This window comes from Lissotriton vulgaris, chromosome 2_2, assembly GCF_964263255.1.
Source record: "Lissotriton vulgaris chromosome 2_2, aLisVul1.2, whole genome shotgun sequence".
In the NCBI taxonomy this organism is placed as follows: Eukaryota; Metazoa; Chordata; class Amphibia; order Caudata; family Salamandridae; genus Lissotriton; species Lissotriton vulgaris.
In genome coordinates, this window is record NC_141688.1 from 216,554,050 (window position 1) to 216,562,918 (window position 8,869).

The 8,869-nt window shown below is 52.5% G+C and overlaps 1 pseudogene; it reads right to left on the reverse strand.

Moving 5' to 3' along the window:
* Positions 1-7,694: 7,694 nt before the first annotated feature.
* LOC147729261 (U6 spliceosomal RNA) lies at positions 7,695-7,790 on the reverse strand (annotated as a pseudogene).
* Positions 7,791-8,869: the final 1,079 nt, after the last annotated feature.

Here is an 8,869-nt window from a genome sequence, read left to right on the forward strand (position 1 = left end):
TTTCTATCCTTGGTTTTCTCCACAACAATCTCTCTTTAGCCTCTATCCTATTTTTCAGAACTGCAAATACTACTCTCTCCTCAAGTTCTTTCTAGCTCTCCTTCTTCTCCTTTTATCTTCTCACCTTAGGTCCCTCTACTGGTATCCAGTCGTCACTTTCTTTCACTAGCAGAGGCTGACGACAAATACACTCTCTCAGGCCTGTTAATAAAGCACCAAGATGGTAAAAGGTGAGTTACATGTGAGCTTGGGCCTTACTCAAGACTAAATATGTGAATGATTCTCTCTCTGCACAACAGAACTTTCAGCGACAGGACAGACAGGGCATGTGGTGGACGCGGAGGGGAAGAGATGTGTGTAATGTGACTCTGTCTCGGCATAGCTTTGCACACTTCACTGAAGGCCAGTGCCAGACTGGCCATAGCAGGCACAGGGGAATACCCCGGTGCACCTCACGGGTGGGGGCTGTTTTTGTTACACAGCCGTTTTTAGAGGCATAGCTGTAAAATCGGCCGAAAACCGGCCCTGGCAAAGAACTCGGTGACACTTCCAACTCCCACGAGTGGGGATGGGGGACTGGCCCGAGCACTTTGCGTGGTTCCCAGTCCGGCCCTGCAGAAGGCCCTGGGTGACTTGTTTCAGGACGCACTACAATAATCAGATTCTGTCCGACAGGCCTCAGGTGCCCCAAAGGCTTTAGGGCTTCTCTGAAGAGCACATTACCTGGCAAAGCCAGAAAGATGTTGTGGGCTCCCCTGGTGGTCCACTAATATGGGGCCGTGTGGCATCGCCCACTGTGCACATGGCTAGACCCGGCCTGTAGATGCGCATTTAACTAGTACCCTACTTAGATGTAGATTTTGATACCTAGAAGCTAGACCTTGATAATGTAGCAATATTGTTCATGGTTAATGAAATGTGCCTTCCTTGCTGTACTACAACACATTTGAATAAATATGTTTCGCTGCTTGACAGACTATATTAAGCATGTCAACCTAAAGAACTAATACCCGAAGATCTTCAGTGACTAAAAGCCTAAGTAAACTGTAATGAGAATGCTTCCTCTTTAAAGATACAAACTATGCCAATCTTCACCTGAAAAGATACAATTCCTTTCCAAGGTATTAATGTCTAATTATGGTTGGTGTGATGGAGTTTGAAAGGTACAAAGACTGGATTATAGATACTAAGCTACATGGAATACAAGAAAGTAAGAGGCTAAATGCTGATAAGGGCACCATTTTTAGATTTCACTTGTGCAATTTATTGTATTCGATATAATCTTAAAAGGGGCTCAAAGACCTCCTCCTAAGCTTTTCATTGGTTCCTATGCCTGCCATGTACTTTTCCTTCATTTCTATTAGCTGTAGCACAGTTTCCTGCAATTACAAATGCTTGTTTCTGTTTTGTTCCTCGATTGCTACGCTTATCTGTTTCCCCACCGAAGTACTGTTTCCTTCCACTGTTGGGGCACTTTTTAAACTGCACTGCACTTGAGCTGTGCTGGTTTAAAAAAAACATTGTCCTCCTGGCTGCACGCATTTCGAGCATCTCCAGGGTGTGCCTCATTCTTCTGTGTCTGTTACTTTAATTTATTCCACGAGGCTTGGGATGCATCGGTCTCGTAGCCTCGCTTACAGCCCTGAACCCCGCCCCGAAAAGCAGTAGGGAGCTCCCCTATTTGTGACTTTACGTCAGCAAATCTTGTTGGTATGATGTTCAAATACTTCATCATCTACACCTGGTGCTGCCTGATTTATGGAACTCCTCTTGACAGAGGACTACCTAAAGAATGTGTTGCTACAACATTTTGAAGATGCTTAAGGTAAAGGGGTAAAGCTCAGTTGGCGTCGCCTAACTGCTTTCTCGCGGTGCGGGAAAGCAGAAGTGCCTGTTTGGGGGTGGGCAGTCCTTCTCGAGAGGAGGGGGGAAGACCAAACAGTCAGTATGCACAACAGTGGGCAAGCCACTCCACCCTGCCCACGAGCAGGACTGCCCACTCTCCCCTTTTCTCTATGTAGGCAGCTGCATGCCGCGTAGGGCTACAGCCGGAATTCGAAAACGCAGGACCGGATGGCGGGAAGCTGTGGTGGCGCAGGACGTAAGTTTAAATTTTTTTATAATTAAGCCCTCCCACGCTTGTGACGGAACCATTCCGTCACGCCCCTCGGGTGGGCTGCTTTCATGGTGACGGAACAGTTCCGTCACGTCCCGCTCGCCGCGCCTGTGCGGCGCTGATTTTGCGCCTGCGCGGTGCGTTCTATTGAGCGGGCGGAGCCGTGACGGAACCGTTCCATCACAAGCACAGCTCACCCGAGCGGCGTGACGGAGCGGTTCCGTCACCAGCGCGGGAGCGTTGCGCCGCCTCCCCCACCGCTTAGCACTGCGGCAGAATAGCTACCGCAGTGAAAGGGTTAAACCCCTCCTGCCTCCCCCCCATGGCGATCCCATTTCCACCCCCTCCCTACCGTCGGCGACTGCAGGGACCCTTAGCTTTCCAAAGCCCTGTCCTCACAACTTAACGTCTCTCCCATTCCCTCTCTAGCTTCCTCTCTTTCTCTCTCTGAGCCTTAGTTTCTCCAGCTCGGCATCAATGTCTCCATGTCATCTTGTGACACGGATTGGCACCCAGCGCAGAGGCAGGGTGATCTGCGCCAGTGCCAAGTGTACCCAAGGGCGGCCTCTTCAGCAAGAAGCCCCCACTTAGGTGCAGACCTCGGACAGCGCAGAGCAAACCTCATTCTTGTAGCGCTTCGACAGCGACGCTACCTCGTAACCGGTAAAGTGCGCACTGCCACCCGTGGCCTTGGGTAACAGATGCACATTACAAGCCAGGACCATGAGTCCTGTCTGTCGGAGGCTGCTTTCAGGCATTGTGCACAATATTATTGCAACAGGCTTCTGATAGCACTATCATAGCAGAGATGTGACTCACGAACTATGCCAATGTGCACGAAAATATAAAATCGCGGGCCTTTGATAGGAGTCTATGTGCAGTGTACAAAATCACTAAACTTGTGCAGGAGAGGTCACTCCTCCACCTCCTCACCCCCCCCCCCCCCACGAGGCCTTCTCGATAATGCTGAAGACAGGGTTGAGGAGGAGGGCGAAGACTCCTTCAACATGCACTGGAGAGAAAGTAAAGAAAAAAACCTGGACTGCAACATCTAGCATGGGCATTAGAAGCATGGCATGTCTGTGAAATATCTGAACTTGTGTTTATGTGTGCTTGGTGTGCTGTTGTTCCTCTTTGACAATACGTCTATGCTGCTCCATCAGCAGTTGTTAGTTTTGTACTTTATTTCTAGCACTTGGACAAATATTTCTCCAATCGCTGCTGTCCATGCGGCATCCAAGTGCACGTGCACTTCGAGCAACCAGAAACGTGGCCAGTGCAACTAAGGCGATGTTCACGTGGATAAACGGAATCCAGCCAGTTGGTCGGTGCGTCAATATATGTAGAATAAACTCATTAAAAGTGTCCCCATATACAGCCAATGGGGTTCGAGGTTTTTAGAGTATGCATGACGGTCAGTTTGAGTCAACGCGTGCTTTGAAAGGAGAGTTATCAGCATTATGAAGTCATAAGATTGTGTGGATTTGTGAGTAGAGTTATGGAGAAAGTAAATAGAACATTGTGATGTCAGGGGGAGAGAAAACCAGACAGGTCATTGCGATGTCAGAGGGTCATGGGACAGAACATGGGACAGAACATTGGGTTAGAGCAAATGGCAAGGGGCATTGTGATGTCAGAGGGTGCAGAGGCATGTGGTGTGACGAGAACATTGTGCTGTCCAAGCGCAATGGGTCATGGAACAGAACATTGTAATGTCAGAGGGTCATGGGTCAAAGAACAGAACATTGTAGTGTCTAAGTTATAGTAAACGAGAAAGAGCATTGTGATATCAGAGGGTTATGGGTCAAAGAACAGAACATTGTAGTGTCTAAGTTATAGTAAACGAGACAGAGCATTGTAAACGAGACAGAGCATTGTGATATCAGAGGGTTATGGGTCAAAGAACAGAACATTGTAGTGTCTAAGTTATAGTAAACGAGACAGAGCATTGTAATGTCAGAGGGTTATGGGTCATAGAACAGAACATTGTAGTGTCTAAGTTATAGTAAACGAGACAGAGCATTGTAATGTCAGAGGGTTATGGGTCAAAGAACAGAACATTGTAGTGTCTAAGTTATAGTAAACGAGACAGAGCATTGTAATGCCAGAGGGTTATGGGTCATAGAACAGAACATTGTAGTGTCTAAGTTATAGTAAACGAGACAGAGCATTGTAATGTCAGAGGGTTATGGGTCATAGAACAGAACATTGTAGTGTCTAAGTTATAGTAAACGAGACAGAGCATTGTGATGTCAGAGGGTTATGGGTCAAAGAACAGAACATTGTAGTGTCTAAGTTATAGTAAACGAGACAGAGCATTGTAATGTCAGAGGGTTATGGGTCATAGAACAGAACATTGTAGTGTCTAAGTTATAGTAAACGAGACAGAGCATTGTGATATTAGAGGGTTATGGGTCAAAGAACAGAACATTGTAGTGTCTAAGTTATAGTAAACGAGACAGAGCATTGTGATATCAGAGGGTTATCGTCATGTGAACAGAACATTGGGATGCCAGGGTTATAGCAAATGATAAAGGGCATTGTGTTGTTACAGGGTGGTGATTCGTGTCGTGAAGAGGACATTGTGATGTCCAAGGATGATGGGTCATGGAACGAACATTGTGGTGTCAGGGTAATAGGAAACAAGACAGATAATGTGATGTCAGAGGGTGATGGGTCATGAGAACATAACATTGTGTCTTTGGGGTTATGGGAAACAAGACAATGCTTGGTGATGTCAGAGGGTTATGGCACTCTGGTTTAGATGGTGTGCTGTGGCTCACGTTATCAATCTTGTTTAGGAATGAGCATCATTTTTATTCTGCAATTTAGATTTTGCTATACCTTTAATTTTCACAGTGCAGTGTGTGCCTGTGGTGTTTGTGTATTTGCATGTGTGTGTGTGTGTCTGTGAGAGAGAGAGTGTAAAATTCTATTTTTTCAGTGATATGTATGTTCCATCACGGTAAGCGTTCTGGTGACAAAGTACACTGACATAGCTTTTTGTATTTGTTATATTGCATGTTTATTTCAGGTGCTATTAGCTTTAATAACGTACGTGTCTTCTGCAGAATAATGTTTACTGAAAACAGTAAGTGAAACACTGGACATTGCGGTTTGGGTGCAATTAGTCACTATACCAACATGTTCAGTTATGCCCCGGTTACTTACCGGTAATCTTCATTACTCCGAGTATAGTCTTCCTCGCCACATGAGTTACAAAGTGAGCTTTAGCTCCACAACAGAACCCTCCAAAGCAAAAAGAAACCACCTCCCACCCCCTCCCAACATGGCCGACCAGTCCCACCTGACCTCTATAAGAGGCGGACCGGCCCAACCAACAGCCTGATCTACCAAGCAAACAATGAAGCCGATAGCCAGACAGGGAGGGGGGGAGGGAACTCATGTGGCGATGAAGACTATACTCGGAGTAATGAAGATTACCGGTAAGTAACCGGGGCATTACCTCCTCGTAAGTCTTCCTCGCCCCCTGAGTTACAAAGTGAGCCAATACCCAAGCCAACAAGGCTTCATTGACCACCATAACAACAACACCACACGGTGATGTAGAGAAACCAACCCAAGGTTGGAGTATAATAAATGCAAAGAAAACAGGGATCACAGGAAACCTGAAATCAAGACCTAAAGGAAAAGTAGGCCAACCAAGAGTCGCAGCTCCTGCACTCAGAACGGCCCCAGCGAAGTCCCCCCGGGACTGATAGTGACCCATGCACAAGGTGGGGGACGACCATGTCGACGCCTGACACATCTCCACAGAGGAGACACCCACGAATGGGGCCCAGGGCACAGAGCCACACCCCGTGGACCGACCCCGGACCCCCGCCGGAACCACCGAACCCAGCGAAGCGCAGGAAAAGATGACAGCCTGAGTAAGCCAAGCGAACCAAGGCGGAAAGAGAGGGCCAGAGGCCCGAACGAACCGGACCCAAACGACCCAACAGGCCATCCCACCGGGAAAGGGAAGACGTGCGGTCAAGAGAAACCAAAAACGCACACCGGACAACCAGCACGGACAAGAGAGGAACCTTGTCGGCAGGGAAAGGCGGTAAAGACACCACCCGAGCCCGGGACACCCGGGAAGGAACCCCGGGAAGGAAACCGGGAACAAGCCGGAGGAACAGCCAGTCCGACAAGACCCGCAATATGGGAGGGGAGCGGAGGCACGACCCCCGCACGCCCATCCGCCCAGCAGACCCCACTGCCACCAGGAATAAAACCACCTCAAAGGTGAGGAACCGCAAAGCCACCGAGGCCCGGGGCACAAAAGGGCGGACCCTGAAGAGCTCGTAGACCGAGAGAGAGAACCCACGGGGGAGACAGGCAGAGCGTCCGAGGGCGACGGAGAAAACAAACTCCGGAGCCAAGCGAGCCACCAGGGAAACCAGCCCGTCGAACACCGGACTGTGGAAGGCCCGCAAGGCAGCCCATCGGGCCCACCGGGAAGAAGCGGCCACGCCCAAGGAAAAATCCCTCCGCCAGGAATCCAAGACCCGCAAGGGGTCCACGGAGGAGCGGTCAGCACCAAGCCGACCGCACCAAAGCCAGAGGGGAGCCCCTCGCCCGGCACAGTAAGAGAAAGTGGAAGACCAGTGGTAGCCCAGCAGCAAAACCACCGCCCCAGAAGATCAACCCTGAGCAAGCAGCGACCACCGCTCAAGAATCAGGCCTGCAGAGGGAGGCAGGCCAGCAGAAAGGGCCGGCACATCCCCGCCTCCGGGTGCGGGGGACCCAACCCCTGGAACGAGAAGAACCCTGTACGGCCAGTAGGCTCGAACCGCCCGCTCGCAAAAGGAGCGGGTACCCGGGGCGGCGGCCCCGCCAGGAACCTCAAACTGGAACGCTCCCCGAAGTTGCGAGACAATGCTCAGGGGTCAAGCCACTCAGCACTGTATCGTTCCAACAAAAGTCCATGCGCCGCCGAAGCGCCCAGGAGTACTTCGGCCCTGCCCAAGCGAATCCCGTAGCTCAGAGGGCACGGGGGAAACGCGAACCTCAGACCGAAAGGTCAAGCGACAGACAGGGCAACCACAAGGACCCGGGAGGAGAGAGCAGAATCCGGGCCGGAGGGCCGAGGCCCCCGCTGTGAACAGGGCCCCCGGAGGCAGACCGAGTCGAGGCCCCAGGCGCCGAAACACCACCGGGGTCAGGGCGAGACCAGGCAACGAAGGCTAGATCCGACCCAGTCGAACCGCCCTCACCCAGTCGGACCCCGGGGGAAAGATAGCCCGAAGGGACAAGACCGGTGACACCTACACCAGCAGGACGACCGACCCGACCAAGACCAGGGGACACCGAATGCACCGGTGCAACAGATGGCAGGCCAGGAGGATCGTTAGTGGGATCCAAAAACCCACGCCTCCCGAGGAGACTGCGGCCTAAACACAGCGCCCAAGACCACTCGTCCGAAGCACGAGGAGCCGCGCGATATTAAAGAAAATCACTGTTTGAAAATTTCCCACCTTGGGATACTTCTACAGCACTGGCAGGATTCGAACCCTGGCCTGTGAGGGCTGTCCCCACCAAAGGTACAAGCCTTACCTTTGAGCTATAGCACCTTGGTTATATGGAACGCCTCACGTATTTGCGTGTCATCCGTGCGCAGGGGCCATGCTAAGCATTCCAACTTCAGTAAATGTGCTGCTGAAGCGAGCACCATACGACCCCCGAAGGCGTACCAGCCCGAGACGGGATCCGAAGGGACCCCGACGGAGGAGAGACACCGCCTGACGTGCAGTCCACGAAAAAGAAGAGGCCGAGAGGAATCACCCCTCCCGACAGGGAGCGAAAAGACCCACACCCGGCGAAGAACAACCACCAGGTGGGTCAGGAGCACAGCACCCACCCCCGGGCCGGAAGGCAAGGCCAACGGAAGTACCCGCAACTGAGAGAGGGAACCCCCACTCGCCGGCCTGCTCCACTGGCCGACCCCAGGTGTCCGGAAAACCCAACAGGCGAGACCAAGGACGGAGCCGGCCCCCCTCAACCCGTCGAGAAGGCAAACGCCCCGGGGACAGCCGCGTCCGAAGACGGGACGCAATGGAGGCCACAGCTCCCCCCCACCCCCTCGGGAACCCCCAGGAGAGAGAGGGCCGAAAGCCAGAACCTAGGGGCGACAAAAGGAAGGGAGCGGCAGTCCCAGTACCAGACCGGGGAGAGCCGAAACTCGGGCCCGGATCCACAGGCGGACGGGGAGTCCGCAGGAAGGCCGCGTCCGGGGGAGCGGGCCCCAATGAAAAGCCGTCACCGTCGACAAGGACGCAGCCAGACCAGACGGCCGTGTCTTCTCTGTATCCTTCCCCAGCTTTGCGGCCATCTGAGTGGCAAAGGTGACAAAGTCCACCTCCCCAACGCCCAGCACAATGGACGCAGGCAGAGGCCGGGAGACCGGAGACATGCGCAGAGAACGCACCCCGAGAAACCCCGGGAATACCCCCGCCGCCGGCAGAGGGAAATCCACGCCCTAACGCGGGACGAATCACGCACTTGCGTGACCTCCCTGCGCAGGGGCCATGCCGAACTGCACAGAAGCGCAATATGCCACAAACATAGCACACAACACACCCGCAAGGGCCTAAGGCGCTCGCATAAAAGCTGTTGTGGACCCCCACCTGACTAACTCCCTGGGGCGCCCAACCCCGGACACCCCTGAAGCACGGAGGGGGCCGATGCGGAGAAAAAGCAAGCAAATGCCCAGAGCCGCAGAACATGACTCCAGGTTGGGTAGGCACCGAG